Below are 16,746 nucleotides of genomic sequence, written 5' to 3' on the forward strand. Positions count from 1 at the left end.
TACCCTCTGTTGACCCATACCCTGTGCAAGCTGGGGGCTCAGGTGGACTTCTGTTAGTGCACAGATAGACAGCCTATGTTGCAGGAAAAAAGCTTTCATGCCACCTCAGATTAACCCACCTGCAGAATCGTCTTCATCTGTGCTTTCTTTCCAGTAAACTCTGGTATTCCTGTTTCATGGCTGAACGTCAATTCAGTGATCCTAATGGACCAGCCTTCGCACTGCTTCACTTTCCTTTGCTCTCCTATCGGACTTGGTCCTCATTCCTACAACTGTCTCTGTCTCTGGTGGTCATTCTGTCCTCTTGTTTCTCTAAACTGCCTTAGTCTCTTTGATGTAAATCTAACACAGTCTGGCTTAAGTTTTATTCACATAACTGAAAAGTCTAAAGTTAGACTTCAGGTATAGCTGGATCCAGGCACTTAGACAATGTCATCTGGCATCTGTCTCTCTTCAGCTCTTGGCTCTCCTCTCCTTTGTGTTGGCTTTACTCTTTAGTAGTCACTCCCAAGCGTTTCAAGCAGCTCTAGGCTTAAACTTACCAACATGGACAAATCCAATGGAAAGAAAGCACTCCTTTTCCAGTGGTTCCACAAAAAGACCCAGTGCTGATCTTACTGGATCAGCTGTTACCAAGACTTGTGACCCAGGGATGGATGGCACAGATGGGCCAGCTCCAGTCATAGGCCACCCTAAGATCTCATGGACAGAGGTAGGGAAGCGGTAGTTCCTAGGAAAAATCTAGGAGTGCTCAGCAGCAGAAGGGAGATGGAAAGTAGTATGCAAATCAGTGTGACACTGACTTGGGCGGGGTCTTCACTCCTCTGGTCTTCTCTTAGTTTCCTTGTGTGGTAAACTGGGTGTGGTGTCCACATCGGATCCCCTGCGCCTGGACATTTCCACAGCCTGGGTTCTTTTCAGAGCCTCGGGCAGGTGATCTGCAGGAAAGCAGCTCCCAGATCTTTTGGTGTCACCACTCGCTTCCCCATTTCTGCTCCTGGTGGAGACTGTGGTGGAGAGCAGAACAGGGAGGGGAAAAAGAGAAAGGAAGAGACACACTGGGAAAGGAAGACAAGGGAAAAGCAACAGAGACAGAGACTGGGAGGGAGGCAGAAGTTCAATAGCAAATCTCTAAGGCTCTGCTGATGCTGGGCACCTTGGACCACCTCCCTGCCCCCCACTACCCACACCCCCCAGTCTGGAAGTGGTGCATCATGGCTTAGCAGTGCCAGCACCCTGGCCGGGCTAAGCTCCAAGCCCCGCTACTTTGTCAGGGTATCATTATCCCCATTCTGCAACTCTTGTCACCTGGAGGTTCTTTCTTCTCCTCTGGCCCACACACCAAACCTGCACAGGTGCCTCTGTGATGGTCTCCTAACTGCCATCTCCTCCAAGGCCCTCTCCACAACACAGTCAGTGCCTTGCTCCTGTGGGGCCCATCCCTGCCCCGATACCATTTCCCCCTCCTTTACCTCCCTCTGACTGTGTTCTCCACTCTTTGTCTAGAGAGATCCAGGGTCTCTGCTCCAGGGAGCCTTCTGTCCTCCCTGGGTGGACTAAGATGGACAGGGCCAGAGGTCAGAGGTGATATAGCCGGGGACTGGGCACATCCAGTCAACTGATCACCCAGTAAGAACTGAATGAGTAAGAACACTCATTCAGTGTCCAGTGTGGGATGCCTCCACGGTCTTCTCCACAGCTTCAAGTTGGCTGATCCTTTCCCGGTTATCCCATACTAAGGATCCACTTTCCCTGGGTCCCTTGTCTTTGTCTAGGATGTACTGTAGAACTTTCACTTGGATTTTAGGAGACAACAAGGACCCTCAGATCTGCTCCAATGTACAACCCTTGAACAGGTCTCTTCACCTTTGGGTTGCTCCAGAATGAAGAGATTGAAACTAGATCAGGGATGTAAATTCTGGCACCCATGCTACAATTTCTAATCCAGTGCACATGGCAGACATTGCTAATCAATAACAACACTCTCTTCTCAGGACACACTCCAGGCAGCTGCTATTCATCATTTAGCATTAACTTGAAACTCCTTTGCCACTCCTGGACTGGCTGATCTCTAAGGGCTATTCCAACACTGACAGTCAAGGATTCTTTTGGCCTGGTTGAATCGATAGCATCTCCCCCATTTCCCATTTCTCCCTCCAGCTCATTCTTTTGATCATCCCATCCCTCTCTCTCTCCCATCTTGCCTTATGTCTAAGTTCCTGCTGTTGAGTCCACGTATACCCGAAATGATGTCTGGGTCTCCAAGGTTCTGTTTACTGTCACTCAACTCCAGTCTCTTTGAAAGTTACATTTTCCAGGCAGTCACACTTACACATGTTGGGCGGTTCTGTGGCATTGGCTCAGGGGAGGCAGTCAGAGGAGAAGCAGGAGTGACGTCCAGAGAAATATTAAGAAAGAGATAACAGGATGAGCAGACAGAGGGGCTAGAGTTAAATTTCTATCTCAAGGCCATATGGGTGGGAGTGGGGAGGGCGGAGTTTAAATGGAATTTATCCTGGACCCCCAAGGTCAAGTAGGAGGGAGGATCAGGTAGAACCTAAAAGTAAAGGACAAAGGGGACATATAAATTAGTAGCTCTGCTGACAAACAGGAAAAGGGAAAGGGGATTCTTTGGTGGGAAGGACTATCAAGAATTATAATAATGAGATGGTATTTTAGTGGGTGCTTTATGAACATAAAAGCATCCCCTAGTTATTGATCAGAAGAGTTTGATACAGGAAGGTGAGTGCTGGCCAGCAGCCAACTGGAGGGTTAAAGCAAAGCCTGACCCAAGTTGCAGGACACTCCCATCAGAATTGCTTGGAGCAGTTTTGGAATTTCAGGAAATGCTGCCAAGTTTACCAGAGGGGTCTGTGTACTTGTGCGACAGGCACAAGGGCCAGTCATTCAGGAGACGAGTGACTATAAGAAAGCCACTTATCTATAGGCCTGGGTTCAAATCCCAGCTTGTTCGTACTATGAGACTTTCACCTCGGTTTTCTCATCTGTAAGATGAGGATGAGTAGCATCTAACTTACAGGTCATGGAAAGTACTAAATGTCTGTGAAGCGCTCAGCACAGTATCAGGTTTGTTATTGATAATAAGCTGATAAGCTGGTAATGCTAGCAATAGTGTTACCATGGGTGATGCATCTCAGGGGCCCCATGAGGGACCCCCTAATCCACTTACTGCATATATATGCTGGGTGCTGGCCTAAGTGTTTACCTGTATTACTGACTTTAATCGTGGGATTCTCTCAGGCACCAGCACACCATCGAATTCCCGTGTGACGGATATATTATGTCTAAACCTATAAAGGCTGCAATTCAAAAATGCTTGCTCTCTGGTTTCGATTGTGTGTGGTAGAGGAAGAGCTGGACAGCTCCTTTGGGCCTGAGAAGAGGGGCTCCTTCTATTCAGGGGCAAAACTGAGGTACGAGGAAAAGCACCACGGCCAGGCAGGAGGCTGGGAAAGGGCCCCAGGATGCTCAGCAGAGAGAGGGCCAGCTTCTCCAGTCTTCGCCCCCTTCCCTGTTGTGCTATGGGTGAGCCCTGTTGAGGCTGCGGCCCCGCCCAGCCTCCCTCTGGAGGAAGCGGTCAGGCCAGTGGGGCCTCCGCCTGCGAGGCTGCTGCAGGAGTCAGACTGGCTGGGGTTAACAAGGGTCAGTCGCTGTCAGGATGCCATTTACTAGCATGACCTGGGGCTGGGTCAGCTCTTGAGCAATCTGTGCCTCAGTTTCCTTGCCGGTAAATTAGGGATGATAAAAATTGACTCCTGACAGGATTAAGTAAGAATGTAGCATGTGTAGTATTAATTATTTGGCCCAGGGCTTCCCAGGTGGCACAGTGGTAAGAATCTGCCTGCCAATGTAGGAGCAGTGGGTTCGATCCCTATGTGGTCGGGAAGATCCCCTGGAGAAGGGAATGGCTACCCACTCCAGTATTCTTGCCTGGAGAATTCCATGGACAGAGCAGCCTACAGTCCATGGGGTCACAAACAGTCAGACATGACTGAATGCTCAGTCATGTCATGTGTCATGTCATGCACACATGACACATGAATATTTAGCCCAGGTTGGACACATAGTAAGTACTTAAAAAAAATGTGAGCTATTATTCTTCCAGTTTATTATTATTATGGCTTGTGATGTCCTCAGATGTTTATTTTTACTGCTTGTGACTGCCTCAAATTGGACAGTTACACAAATTCCAGCCAGGAGTTCCATGAGGGCCAGTGAGGGAGTGGGTCTTGGCCAAGTCCGGTATGACTTTGTCCCAGTCTCTCTGCCACCCACAGTCCTGACTCCAGATGACTCTGTAGGGGAAGGCAGCCCCCCACCTCACCAAGCAATTGCTGAGGAAGTAGGAGTGGAGCAATCACTTGTGAAGACAGACAGGAGCCGCCACAGGGAGACCCGACCCTTTCTGTCAAGGACCTTAGCTCAAGAGCCCCACCCAGAGGAGTGTTCTTAACCCCCCGCCCCCACATCCATCCCCTACTCCTACCTTCTTTCTCATCAGGAACACACTGTGTTCCTGTGTTTACCTGGGAGGGTGGGGGCTGCTGTGTCTGGGTATTTCTCTGGACACGGTCCTTCCTTGTCCCCACCCGGCGGATGCCTGGCCTGGATTGTATATTTCCGGAGCTGCCTACTTGAAACACAGGCTTTTATTTTTAGAAAATTACAAATGCAGGGGGCTGGGAGGAGAGGCTTGGGGCCCCAGAACTGGGGTGAAGGGGAGAAACTCAGGGGTCTGAATATGAATATGATGACTCTGAAACAAGAGTGAAGGGAGGCGTGAAGGGGAATAAGTGAGATGGTGGGAAAACAGAGGTGAGGAAGTAGGGGGGGATCCCACACTCTCAGCACCCTGAGCAGGGATCAGAGTCTTTACCCATTTAGGCTGGGGAGGGTGGGAGGGTGGAGGGGGAAGGGTCAAGGGTCACCTCTCCGGCATGTAGCTGGATCCCCAGGGAGGCTGAGGAGCCTGGGAAAGAGACTGAGCCAGTGGCTCCCCTCCCCACTCCCTGAGGCCTTGGGGACTGGGATGGGAGAGCGGCTTCCTGCACAGACAGCTCCTCAGTCTCCTGGGCTGGGGACGTCTTAACCCTTCTGGTGCCAGCATCAGGGAAAGCAGAGAGGAACACAGATGTGGCCCACACACTGTTTTGTGCCTGCCTTCCTCATGATGTCTTGCTTAATATGCATCTCTGCATCTCTGGACTCCCAACCTCAAAGCCCCAGATGGCCTGAAGTGGCAAGAATTCAGCTAATTGTCCTCTCCCCGAGCCCAGACAGAGGGATACGGGGGCGCATCCCCCTAGGGATTGTTGGCACAGTGTCTTTTCCTTCACTGGTGGGTGTTAGGGGATGTCAGACAGAACTTCGAGCTCAGAAGGTAAAGAAGTCCCCATTCTGCTGTAAAGGCTTCCCAGGTGGCTCGGTAGTAAAGAATCTGCCTGCCAGTGAAGGAGACATGGATCAAGAAGATCCCATAGAGTAGGAAATGGCAACCCACTCTGGTATTCTTGCCCGAAAAACCCCATGGAGAGAGGAGCCTGGTAGGCTACAGTCCATGGGGTTGAAAAGAGTTGGACACAGCTGAGTGACTGAGCACATGCTGTGGTGATCGGGAGGCCCCCGGCTGAGGGGAAGCTCATCTTAGCGTCAGGAGTCCTGGTTCACTTGCCCACATGTGACCTTGGGGAGTTATTTAACTCTCTGGGCTTCAGCTTTAGCCTGTGCAAAATGAGGAAATCAGACCAGAGATGACCTGCTGTCATAAGGGGCCCACCCTTCTCTGGGCCTTCATTCCCTGGTGTCCCCTGACCAACTCAGCTCCACATCCCTGGACACTGAACTGCAAGGCTTTCTTCTCCACCTGCTCCACGGGGACAGGAAAAACGTTTGCTTTCTCCACCCCTAAATAAGCATGCCTAGCACAGTGCCTTGTGCAATCTTTCAAACAGCCTTGTGACCGATGAGTAAATAGATGAACCAGCCACCCTTGATTTAGGGATAGGATGTCTCTTTCTCTTTCCATTGTCTCCTCAAGAGCACTAGTCTAGGAGCAGAAGGACCTGGCCTGGGTTCAAGTTCTGACTGTTACTCACCAACTATGAAGCTTCAGGCAGGTCACCTTGCCCCTCCAAACCTTGATTTCTTTTCTCTGCAAATTAGAAATAAAACATCTACCTTATGGACTTGTCAGGATAAATCCAAAAAGCCTTTGTAAATTCTAAAGCAAAAGAATTATATAAAAAAAAAAAAAATCAAGAAGTATGACCATCAGTTTCATCATTATTAATCCTGCACCCAGTTCAGGGGTAGTACAAGGTATGGTGGTTTTGAGGCTGAGGAGTCTTGATAGTCGTGTGACTTTGGGCAAGTTTCTAAACCTCTGTAAGCTTCCGTTTCCTCATCTGCAAAATGGGGATTCTAACAGTACCTACAGTAAAGGGTTGTTGTAGGTATAAAAGAGAGACTACATATAAACGGTTTCCCCAGTGCCTGGTGCATAGCAAATTCCACAAATAATAGCTGTTATTATTTCAGCACTGGTCCCCAACAATTCCTCCAGCTGCTTCAGCCCTGCCCTCCCACCTGCAGGAGGTGATGGTCTCACCCATACCTTCCTTGCCTGACACAGACATTCCCAAACTCATTTGATGAAAACGTATCCTGCAGAAGCTGCCTACCGCAAAAGCCTCAGAGGAGGCAGAGCAGGAGTGGGTGCTGCTGACGGGAGGCCAGAGGATGAGGGCACTGTGTGGCGGCCAGGGCTGGGGAACGAGGGTCAGAGGCTGTCCCTGCACCCTCGCCAGCCGCCCAGGATTGGGGCCCCCTCCACTCGCCAGGCTGGGCCTCATTGATGTTGGGAGCTGCTTATCAGGTTAGCGCGGAGCCGCTGTCTCTGGCTGTCTCTGCGTATTACCCGACCCATCCGTCCCGGCCCTCCTGCGTGCTCTGCCTGCCCCCAGCTCTGCCTGCGCTAACTAGCTAATTGGATCTTGGCTAACCTGGTTATGAGCCAAGTCAGCCCAGCTCCTCTGCCTCCAGAAGCACAGGTGGGGGTAGGGCAGAGCGGCTGTGCCTGAGTGTGTGAGCGTGTGTGTGTGTGTCTGTGTGTAGGAGCCAGTCTTGGAGCCCTTATTCTAATCCCCCTGGGATTCCCTGGACCCACAGAGACTGGATTAGGCGCCCGAGGTGAGCTCAGAGCACCCCAATCCGATGTAAGTTGTTGAGGGCATGAGGGCATACGCCCTATTCCAAAACTCAGCTCTGCCACTGTCACCATCTAGATGACTTCGAGGCAGCTGAGCCTCAGTTTCCTCCTCTGGTCAGCTGTACTATGGAATAATAAAATGTGCCACCTTGAGTGGCTGTGAGGACTAAGAGAAAACAGAAGACACACTCTAGTGCTTGGAGCTTGGTAGGCACTCTGGGAATGATAACTGTGATCTGTGACCACATTGTCATCATCATCATCATCTTTAGGCATGCCGGGTTCCTGCCACTTCCCCCATCCTGTGGTGGGGGTGGGAGGGATCTCAGGGTGGGAGGCGGGAAAGGCTTTCATTCACAGTTCCTGGCAGGTGTTTCCTCTGAGGCAAGGCTCCAATCTCCTCAATTGTTCCTTATGCAAATATCATGCTAATGATCACGTCCGAAAACCCTAGAGCTCAGCGAAGGTGAAGGGTGGGCTGATTCCCCAGGTTTCACTTCAGCCAGTCCTTCTCCTTCCTCCCCCAAAGAGGAGCAAGTGCTGATCCCCACCAGTCCTCAGGGCAGAGAGAGGCAGAAAGACCCCGATTGAGAGAGAAACAAAGAAAGGCCCCAGTCTTGGTGGGAGATGGACAGCCTCATCATCGCCATAATCACCAACATCAAAAAGGCCTTTGGAAACGTCAGATTCTTCCCCGCCCTGTGCAGGCTACTCTGCAATTACAGAGGCACAGCCCCCTGGCCCTGGGGAGCTGGGGCGGGGGTGTGGAGGAGTAGGGGGGAGGGGGGAGGGGAGAGAGCTAGGGTTTGCTAAAAGGCAAGGGGCTGCTCCCACATTGTCCTTGAGGGCAGGGGCCTTGCTCAGGCCTCTCCCAGTGCCCCAGCACCCCAGCTCCAGGCTGAGGCCAGGCTCACAATCAAGTGGGGAGACTGGAGATAAAGAAGGTGATCCTGAGTCAGCCACAGCGGGGCCTGATGCTCTGCTTTCACTTTCTGACCAGCGAGGGGCCAGTCACCTCATAGTCTTTTCCCTCAGTGTTAAATGGGCATGGTAATCCCTGCTTCTTCACATTCCTGTGAGAATTAAATGAGATGCTGTAGGCCTCACCCAAGGATGATCATAACTGGCAAGTAGAGTGAGAGCAAAATAAAAGCAAATGCCCGTCCCCGCTCCGCGGCCCACAGTAGGGTGGTCTGACAAAACCAGCCTCATTCTGTACCTGGCAACGTGACACACGGTCTCCACTAAACATTTACCCTGCCCTCTGGGTTAATGTTGGACAAGATTTGCAGTTGAACCTTAACCTTCTGGCACTGTCCTCTGTTAGAACAGAGATGGAAGGGAAGTGTACCTGTGCAGGCCAAAGTACTGCTGAGGCCAGTGTGGAACCAGCCTCTTCCCTGAGGGAACTCCCAGCGCATACTGCCTTTCTTTTGCTGAGATGTCAGACCTGTAGGCAGTTCTACCAACCGTGACCCCTCCTGACCCTGTTGTGAGGCGCCCTGGCCCTTGGAACCTACTCCAGGCACAGCCAGCCCTCAAGACTTAGAAGGTGCTCAGGGACTTACCTGGTGGTCCAGTGGTTAAGAATCCCCCTTGCAATGCAGGGGCCACCGGTTTGATCCCTGGTCGAGGAACTAAGATCCCATGTGCCTCAAGCAACTAAGCTTGTATGTGAAACTACTGAGCCTGCACATCACAACTAGAGAGTCCCTGCGCCACAACAAAAGATCCCACATGATGCAATAAAGAGCCCACAGCCACAACTAAAAGGCAAGTAAATAAAAGGTAAAACAAATATGTCTCCTTAAAAAAAAAGACATAGTAGGCACTCAATATATACAAATTGGGTGGAATGAGGAGATAGCTATGAGGGCACTGCCAAATAAGGAACCAATTGTGCAAGCAGCAAGCCACTGTAATTAGACCAAGGAGGATGGTCAGTTATTAATATCAGACACGTGGCAGGGTTAACAGCCATTGAGGGTGGCTGTAACGATGAGAGAGAGGCACCTTTTACGCCCTCAAGGCCTCCCCTCCCTTTTTGGCCTTCTGAAGAGGGCTGAACAGCGCCAAGTGCCCTCCCTCCTCAGGATTCCCCTGCCTTCATGGTGGCTTCCAACATGGTCTCTGTCTTGGTCCCCTGCCATTAGGGTCCCTGCCTCTCCCATTCCTCCTCCCTCCTAGAATCGCCCCCACCCCAGCCTTCTATCTACACCTCTATTATGATGCCTATCAGGATGGAGCCCAATTACAGTTCTTTATGCCCAAGTCTTATCTCCTCTGTGGGATTCTAAACTCCCCAGGGCAGGATTTATCCAGTGGTGTCCATTGCTACATTCCCAGTGGGGGAGGGCAGCCCCTGGCCTGTGAAGGATGCTTAATAAATCCGTGTTGAAATGGAAAATTAGAGTGAGGAGGAGAAGGGGAGTTGGAAAGAAGGGAAAGACCTGAGAGGGAGAAGAAAGGAGAAAGGAGAGGGGAGAAGGGAGAAGTGAGGAGAGAGGGAGGAAGGGAGCGGGGACAAGGAGGAAACCGTGTTGTTCTCTGATGGGGGACGCAGCCTAGCCCTCCTCTGGTGCTCATAGTCTACTTGGAAACATAAGGTGGCTACACAAAGGATGCAGGCCCCAGTACTCTTGCCATATTGCTGGCTCCTGTGTCCGTGCCCTGGACCTGCTGTCTCTGCCCTGTCAGTCTAGGCTCCCCTCACTCCCTGGCTCCCCTTGGCAGCCCGGCTCTGAGGAGGTGCTCCTGAGTGCCATCCAGGGGGAAGGGGCTGGGCAGAAACCACGCCAAGCCAGGGAGCACGGCCAGGAAGGAGTCGGCAAGGCAGATGCCGCCCCTCTCCTGCTGCCTTGATTAGAGAAATTGAGATGTTAATAATATTCCGAGATGCAAGGTGCTAATTAAAGTTAATTACTGTTTCCTTGTGAAGTAACCTCTCCTCATGTTTACCAGGAGCAAGGCTGCCAGCCGCTCCCCTGGTTCATGCCAATCACAGTGCCCGCTGCTCAATGTCCCCACACCCTCACAGGTACCCTCAGCTGCCCCAGTCTAGCAATCTGAGGTTCTCAGGCCCTGCCTGTTGGCACAGTACCAGACTAGCTCTGACAAGGTGCATGGGGGCACCCGGGCAGAAGTGTCATGTGGGGCCTGGGGATAGGACAAGTGGCCTTTGAGGTTGGCACCCTGTCCTTTGCCTTCTCTCCTCCTGCAGAGTCTTGCCCTGTCTCTTTCCAGTTCCTAGACCTATAGCAAGTTACTTCACCTCTTAGAATCTCAGTTTTCACATCTGTAAATGGGGCTAATAATTCCTACCTTGTACAGTTGTTGTGAGGATCAAATGAGACTGCCTGTAAAATGTTCACCACAATCACAGGACTGGGATTTAATAAGCTCTCAATTAAGGTTAACTGTGATTGCTGTTGTCTTTGTTAATAATCATCTCCCTCCCAAATCCCTCTCCTGTGTGGTCTGACTGCAAGACTGGCAGTGGGTGAGCTGAGTAGACACATCCTCTACACATACCAAGGACACCCCCTCAGGGACACCCCGCACGCTCCCCACACCGACACCCTTGGGAAGCACACCCTGCCTTGTGGACACCCGTCCCTGCCCCTCCCCCATACAGCTTTTTCTCCCGGCTCAGTCCCTGGTCTCAGCCTCACCCAGGGAAGTAGCGAGCAGAAGCGGGAAAGCTGATAGGGCTCTCTCAGGGATAGAGTTCTGCAAAGCCGTGTGTGTGTGTGTGTGTGTGTGTGTGTGTGTGTGTGTGTGTGTGTGCTCCCACCCTTGTGTTCCAGGCCACCCTCTTGGGATATAAGTCAGGTTGCCATGACAACCACTGCAGGTGCACAGCACCTCCCATCTTTCCTGCTTCCCCCTCCACAGCCACTCTGACCAATGCTGGGGGAGACACCATCTCTCTGATGGGAGTCTCCCCATCCCCACCCCAGGCTACCACCCCTGTCCCTTTCCTGCCTTCTCAGGAAGCCACAGGGCTCAGGAGGGGGCCCAGGGATAAGGAAGAGCCCTGGGAAAGGATTCCTCTTTCAAGCCCAGGTTCCTCTAGGGGCTTAGTGCTAAAAGTTAATATTGCTGTCACCTTTGATTTGGGCAGATGGAAGCTTCTGAAGCTTGAGTAATCAGAGTCAGGACCCCCTACTGATTTTGTGTACCTCCCTCTCTCCTGCCCTGGGATGATTCCGGGCTCTTCCTCTGAGGGTGGCACTGGTCAGCCAAGCCTGGGGCATTTCCTGTTTATGGGCTTAGAAGGGCAAAGGGAGGGGCCCTCAAGCTGGGCATCTGGCCCAGATTTCAGATGAGGGTGAGTTGGAGGGACACTGATGGTACCAGCAGGCCCTGGGAAACTCCCATGGCTCAGCTATTCCTGGTAGATTTCTGTGTTCCACCTACTCAGACCCCAAACCCGAATTCCAAGTGTAGCCTTGCTGAGGGTAGAGCCTGTCCTTAGCTTTCTATTCCAGACTTGATCTCTTTCTGCCCAGTACCTGCCTCTAGCCCCTCTGGAGGCCTGGATCCCTTCCCCCAAAGCCCATGCCTCATGGCGCCAGCTCCATCTACCTCCACCCTAGCCCCCTCCTCACAGCCCTCTTCCCCAGTCTCCCTCTCATCCCCATCCCACCTACCTTGCATACCTCCTTCCCCCTCTCCACCACAACCCTCTCACCTATATCCCTGTTCACCTGTCACCATCCTCCCTCTGCCTCTCTTTTCTTGCTCAGGATGCAGAAACCCCAAGCAGATTTCCTCCCATTCATTCATTCCTTCGTTCTTTCAGCAAACATTTTTGAGGGCTGACAAATAAGTTAAACAAGATTTTTGCCTCCTGCAAGCAAGCTTTTATTCTAGTGAGAAGAGACAGAAATTGAACAAGTAAACATAGAAATGAAATAATGACAGATTGGGCAAGGTCAAGGAAAAGGATAAAGGAGAACCTGTGACAGAGATCACAAGGGCACCTTCTAATCCCCCTCTTAGATATGGAGTCAGGAAAAGGATCATGGAGAGCAGCCGACAGGGGCCACCTGGAGGCAGAGATTTGGCAGAGGCTGTCCCTCAGCTCCTCTTTAAGCAGTAGACAGGGGAGCTACTAGATCCTGCTGCTCTCCACGCACTCCCCACCTGCTCTCATAGATACCTTGCTCTTCAGTCAACCATGATGGACAGAAAAAGGAAATCAGAGAGACCTCCTCCCTGCTAGCCCTGTCCCTGCCCCCGCCCCACCACCTTTTGCCAACAGTGGCTCTCCTGACGGCAAGGGCATCAGTCCTGGGGCATCTAGAGGGGTAAACTGAATATATGGGTAAGAAAAACGTGACCTTGTCAAAATAGTTTGTTCAGCCTCAAGCCTGAACAAACTACCACAGCTGTAAGAAATAAAATATGCACATACTGAGACACTTTCCTGGCCAGGAAAGGGTTCACTGTGGGCAGTTTCCCGTGGGGTACGGAGGGCACTGAGCATGTGGAACGGCTCCAAGCCACGTGGAGTCCAGAGCACGTTCACAAACACAGCTCAGGGACTTTGCCCTTCCCAGTGCTGCAGCCCCATGAAATATTTAGGCTTCTGGACTCAGCTTATCCCTTCTTGTCCCCCTCAGCAAGTGCACTTCCCCTACATCATTTATGGCTGTCCCTTTTCCTCTTCTTGGAGTCCTGCAGAGGAGGGAAAACTAGTCTCCAGACTGGAGGAGGGTATGTCCTGAACCTCCCATCCCAGCCCTGTGGGCGGGGGCAGGAATCAAGCCTAACCTTCTATTCCCTATCCCCCCCCCACCCCATAACAGGGACAGCCACCCACAGATAGAAGCCTTGAGAGCAAGGCAGTAGGGTTGGGTCTAGGAGCTGAGAGGTAATTTGGGGGCCACAATAAGTGGGAAGAAGAACAAGAAAAGGAAAATGCATATGTCATGGTTCCTGAAGGGCCCCAGGAATGGAAAAGAGTTGGGGACTGATGATGATAAAAACTGCATTCATTGAGCTCTTACAACTTACTGTTCTAAGCAGCTCACATGCATTATCCTTTTAAATCTACACTATAAAGTTAGGATCTATTATCCCCATCTCAACAGCTAGAGAAACTGATGCTCAGAGAGGTTAAGCTAGTTGTCCAAGGCAATTCAGACAGTTCAACTTCAGAGGTCAAGCTCCACATACCCCAGAAAGGTAATGAGACTTGGTTAGGGGTGGGAAGTGGGAATAGAGTTGCATGTGTGTGTGTGTGTGTGTCTGTGTGTGTGTGTGTGTGTCTGTGTGTGGGGAGTCATACTGGGGTAGTGTCTGCTCTCTTCCCTCTTACTCCCAAAAGATGAGGCTGCTCTCAATATAATCCCATTCCCTTGCCCCTCCTCCACTCCAAAGTGGATCTGCCCCAGTCAGCACTCCTAATGGCAAACGTTGTTGGCCAGAGATTGGGAGACCCGGAGGAAGGGGGAAAATGAAGGTGAGGAGACAGAGGAGGAGGAAGAACTAGAGGAAGAGACAGACACTAAGCAGAAAGCAGGTGTGTGTGAGGGAACATGAGTGACAGCTGGGTGGGGGGATTAGAGTGACCCACAGCTTGGACAGTTATAGCCCAGCCCATCCACTGGATGGTGACAGAATGGATGGAAGGTGATAGAAGGAACTCCCACTCCACTCCCCACCCCCACGAGGCTCCCTCTCCTCCCACCCTTCCCCCTTCACACCCCAGCTTCTCGTTCCCCTCCCCCACTGTCTTCTTCTGAACAATTCTAATTAGCCTAAGTGACTAAGAGGTGGTTTCAGCCTGAACAGCCAATTAGGCTGGGAAGCAGGGAAAGAAGCTCCCCCAAGTCTCCCGCCCCTCCCCCCTCATCTGCCTTTTATTCAGACCAAGTATTCTGTGCCCCAAACTCCTGACTTGCTCAGGTTCTCCTGATCCTGCTCCTCCCTCACTGGCCACTGGGCCCCACTTACCTGTGTCCAGACAGCTGCCAGCCCATTGCTTAGTGCCCACCTTGAGGCCCTCCATTCTCAGGCAGAGAGTCCATTCAAGTCTTCCTGGTAGGAGGTGCAAGGAGAAAGAGGGGCCTCCTTGGAAGCCTATCTTCCTGAGTCTCTTTATTTATAATGTTGCTCCTCTCTCTCTCTCTTTCCTCTTCCTCTGGCACTTATTTCTAACATCCATGGACCAGGCCTACTGGTTGCCATGGAGACACAATGTGCAGCTGGATGGTAAGCGGGTGAGAGGAGCTGTGTGCACTCCGCAGCACGGGTGGCTGTGTGTGATCCATATCCATGTGCGAGGAAGCTTTCCTCAAGGCCTCCCTGAAGTGAGACCCTGGCTGAGGGGGAGACTCCAGAGCACCCCAGTGACCTTCAACCTCTGCAGGTCAGACACAAAATGATGTTCAATCCAGGCCTTTGAACAAAAGATTCTGGAGGGGCCCCAAGCTGCCCCTCCTGTCCAAGGAGAGAATTGGGAACCCCAGGAAAGGAACAGGAGTAGGCAGAGACCTTTCTTGTATAGAACAGCTGGAAGGAAGATTAAGCTGTGCAGATGGACAGGCTGCTAAGAGGCCAAAAACACCCCACCCCAACACACTCTAGGGGATAGGGGTGGGGAGGTTGGCCCAGCAAGCTAGAAATTCCCCTCCATTTCCATTTACTTCACCCCACGTTTATCCAGAAGGTTCTAAGAAGTGAGAGACCTCGGTTCCTGCCCACAGAAAGCTTAGCATCTTAGATGAATCAGGCTAACTTCCTTATCATCTCCCATCTTGGGGTGTTGGCAGCTGCAATTTTCTGTACTGGAATACTCTGTTTTGAGCTCTGAAACTTAAGGTTCCCTTAGAGAAGCTTCCTGGGCCACACTGAGTAAGGCAGCCCCCTCCTCTCCCCTACCTCCAGTTATCCTCCTTCATGTCCCACTGTTTGTTTCCTTCACAGCACTTTAACACAGTCTATAATTATCTCATTTGTTTGTTTATTGTCTGCCTTCTCCACTGGAATGGAAGTTCTAAGAGACAGTAGGGACCAGGCCTGTCTAAATGAGTGCAGGTGGCACAGAGCCTGCCCCACAGTAGGTGTTAAATATGTGTTAAATAAAAGAGTGGACACATGATTTCATTGAAGTCCCCAAATAATCCTTTGTGATGGTAAGCATTATTAGCTCCATTTTACAGATGAAGAAGCCAAGGCTCAGTCTCCTGCCCAAGCTCATACCACAGGAAGTGCTACAGATAGATTTCTTTTTTTTTTTTTTTAAGTTTTTATTAAATTTGTTACAATGTTGCTTCTGTTTAGGTTTTGGTTTTTCAGCTACATGGCATGTGAGGTCTTAGCTCCCTGACCAGGGATCGAACCTATACCCCCTATATTCGAAGGCACCTACAGATAGATTTCTAATGTAGATCTCTCTGATTCCAGGCATGATGGAAGGACGTGGGGACTGAATTTCCTAACATACTCTGTGCTGTGGTTCCTCTTCCCCACTATCTGTGGGTATATGCCTCTACCTCTACCCCAGGCATCTCCAGAAACCTGGGCAGAGAAGGCAGAAGGACAGTTAGAATCTGTAAAGAACACAAATCTCATCTCTTCTTTTAGAGGCTTAGAATCCCTGAGTGACTCCCTTGCCCTCCTTAGGTTGACCAGCAGGCCCTGCTAGCTCTGGCCCCTGTCTCCTCCAATCTCTCTGGCCCTCCTGGACCACTTCCTCTTCTCCTGCTGTACCTTCAGGCCCTTGCACACACCGCTCCATAGCCTGGGAGGCAGACCCCTTCCTCAGTGGGCTCTTCCCCATCTGCCCTTCAAAACTCAGCTCTGACCCAACCTCTTCCAAGAAGTCTGCTGCAAGGTGCTGGAAAAGGCACCTCCTTTGGCTCTCCAGCCTGAATTTACCGCTCAGGGCAAGGCTGAACATATGATATGGTCATTGTTGACCTATCTGCCTCTCCCAAAGAGACCTTGAAATGTCTGTAGCATGAATGAACCAACCAGGGACAGGATTCTAGTACCCAAGTCCCTTAACCCCGACGTCATTTCCAGGGCTTGGCCTCAACAGAAGGAGCTCCTCACCCCTTACTGTCTGGCCAACTCAGAGGTGGAGATGACGTGGGGCCCTCTTGCTGACTCAGTGCCTCCTCTGATCAGGAAGTGAGGCCTCAAGGTTAGGCGCAGGTCTCCCTGGCCTAACTGGTAGAGGGAGGGCTGTAGATTCTGTAACTGGAGGAAGGTAGGAGCACAGGGTTGCGCACTGAGCCAGGGAGCTGATCTCACCCTTTGTGGATTCAGAGGCTGCCAGAGGGACCTCTGCCCTTCCTTTCAGGGTGTCCACCCCCCACCCCACTGCCAGGCTTGCTTGAGCGCAACTGATCAGATCTGATCTTGGTGGTGTCTTCACTCTGCCCCCTCCCACTCTTCCCTGCCACCCCTATATCTTCAGCACAGCAGATCCAACCACTTGTCTCCGATTGTAGCGAGGAGGGGTGGGGTGGATCCAAGCCCTGCGAAGCCCGGAGTAAGGGAAT

At 51.5% G+C, this 16,746-nt stretch overlaps 1 long non-coding RNA gene across 1 annotated transcript; it reads right to left on the minus strand.

The window, feature by feature from the left end:
- Positions 1-769: 769 nt before the first annotated feature.
- Positions 770-14,326, minus strand: LOC133061421 (uncharacterized). The gene is made up of 3 exons (XR_009693982.1): positions 14,192-14,326; positions 6,117-6,172; positions 770-1,007 (listed from the first exon to the last, which is right to left on the minus strand). It is a non-coding gene; the product is annotated as an uncharacterized LOC133061421 (long non-coding RNA).
- Between the last annotated feature and the right edge of the window lie 2,420 nt (positions 14,327-16,746).

This window comes from Dama dama, chromosome 9 (genome assembly GCF_033118175.1).
Source record: "Dama dama isolate Ldn47 chromosome 9, ASM3311817v1, whole genome shotgun sequence".
NCBI classification, from domain to species: Eukaryota; Metazoa; Chordata; class Mammalia; order Artiodactyla; family Cervidae; genus Dama; species Dama dama.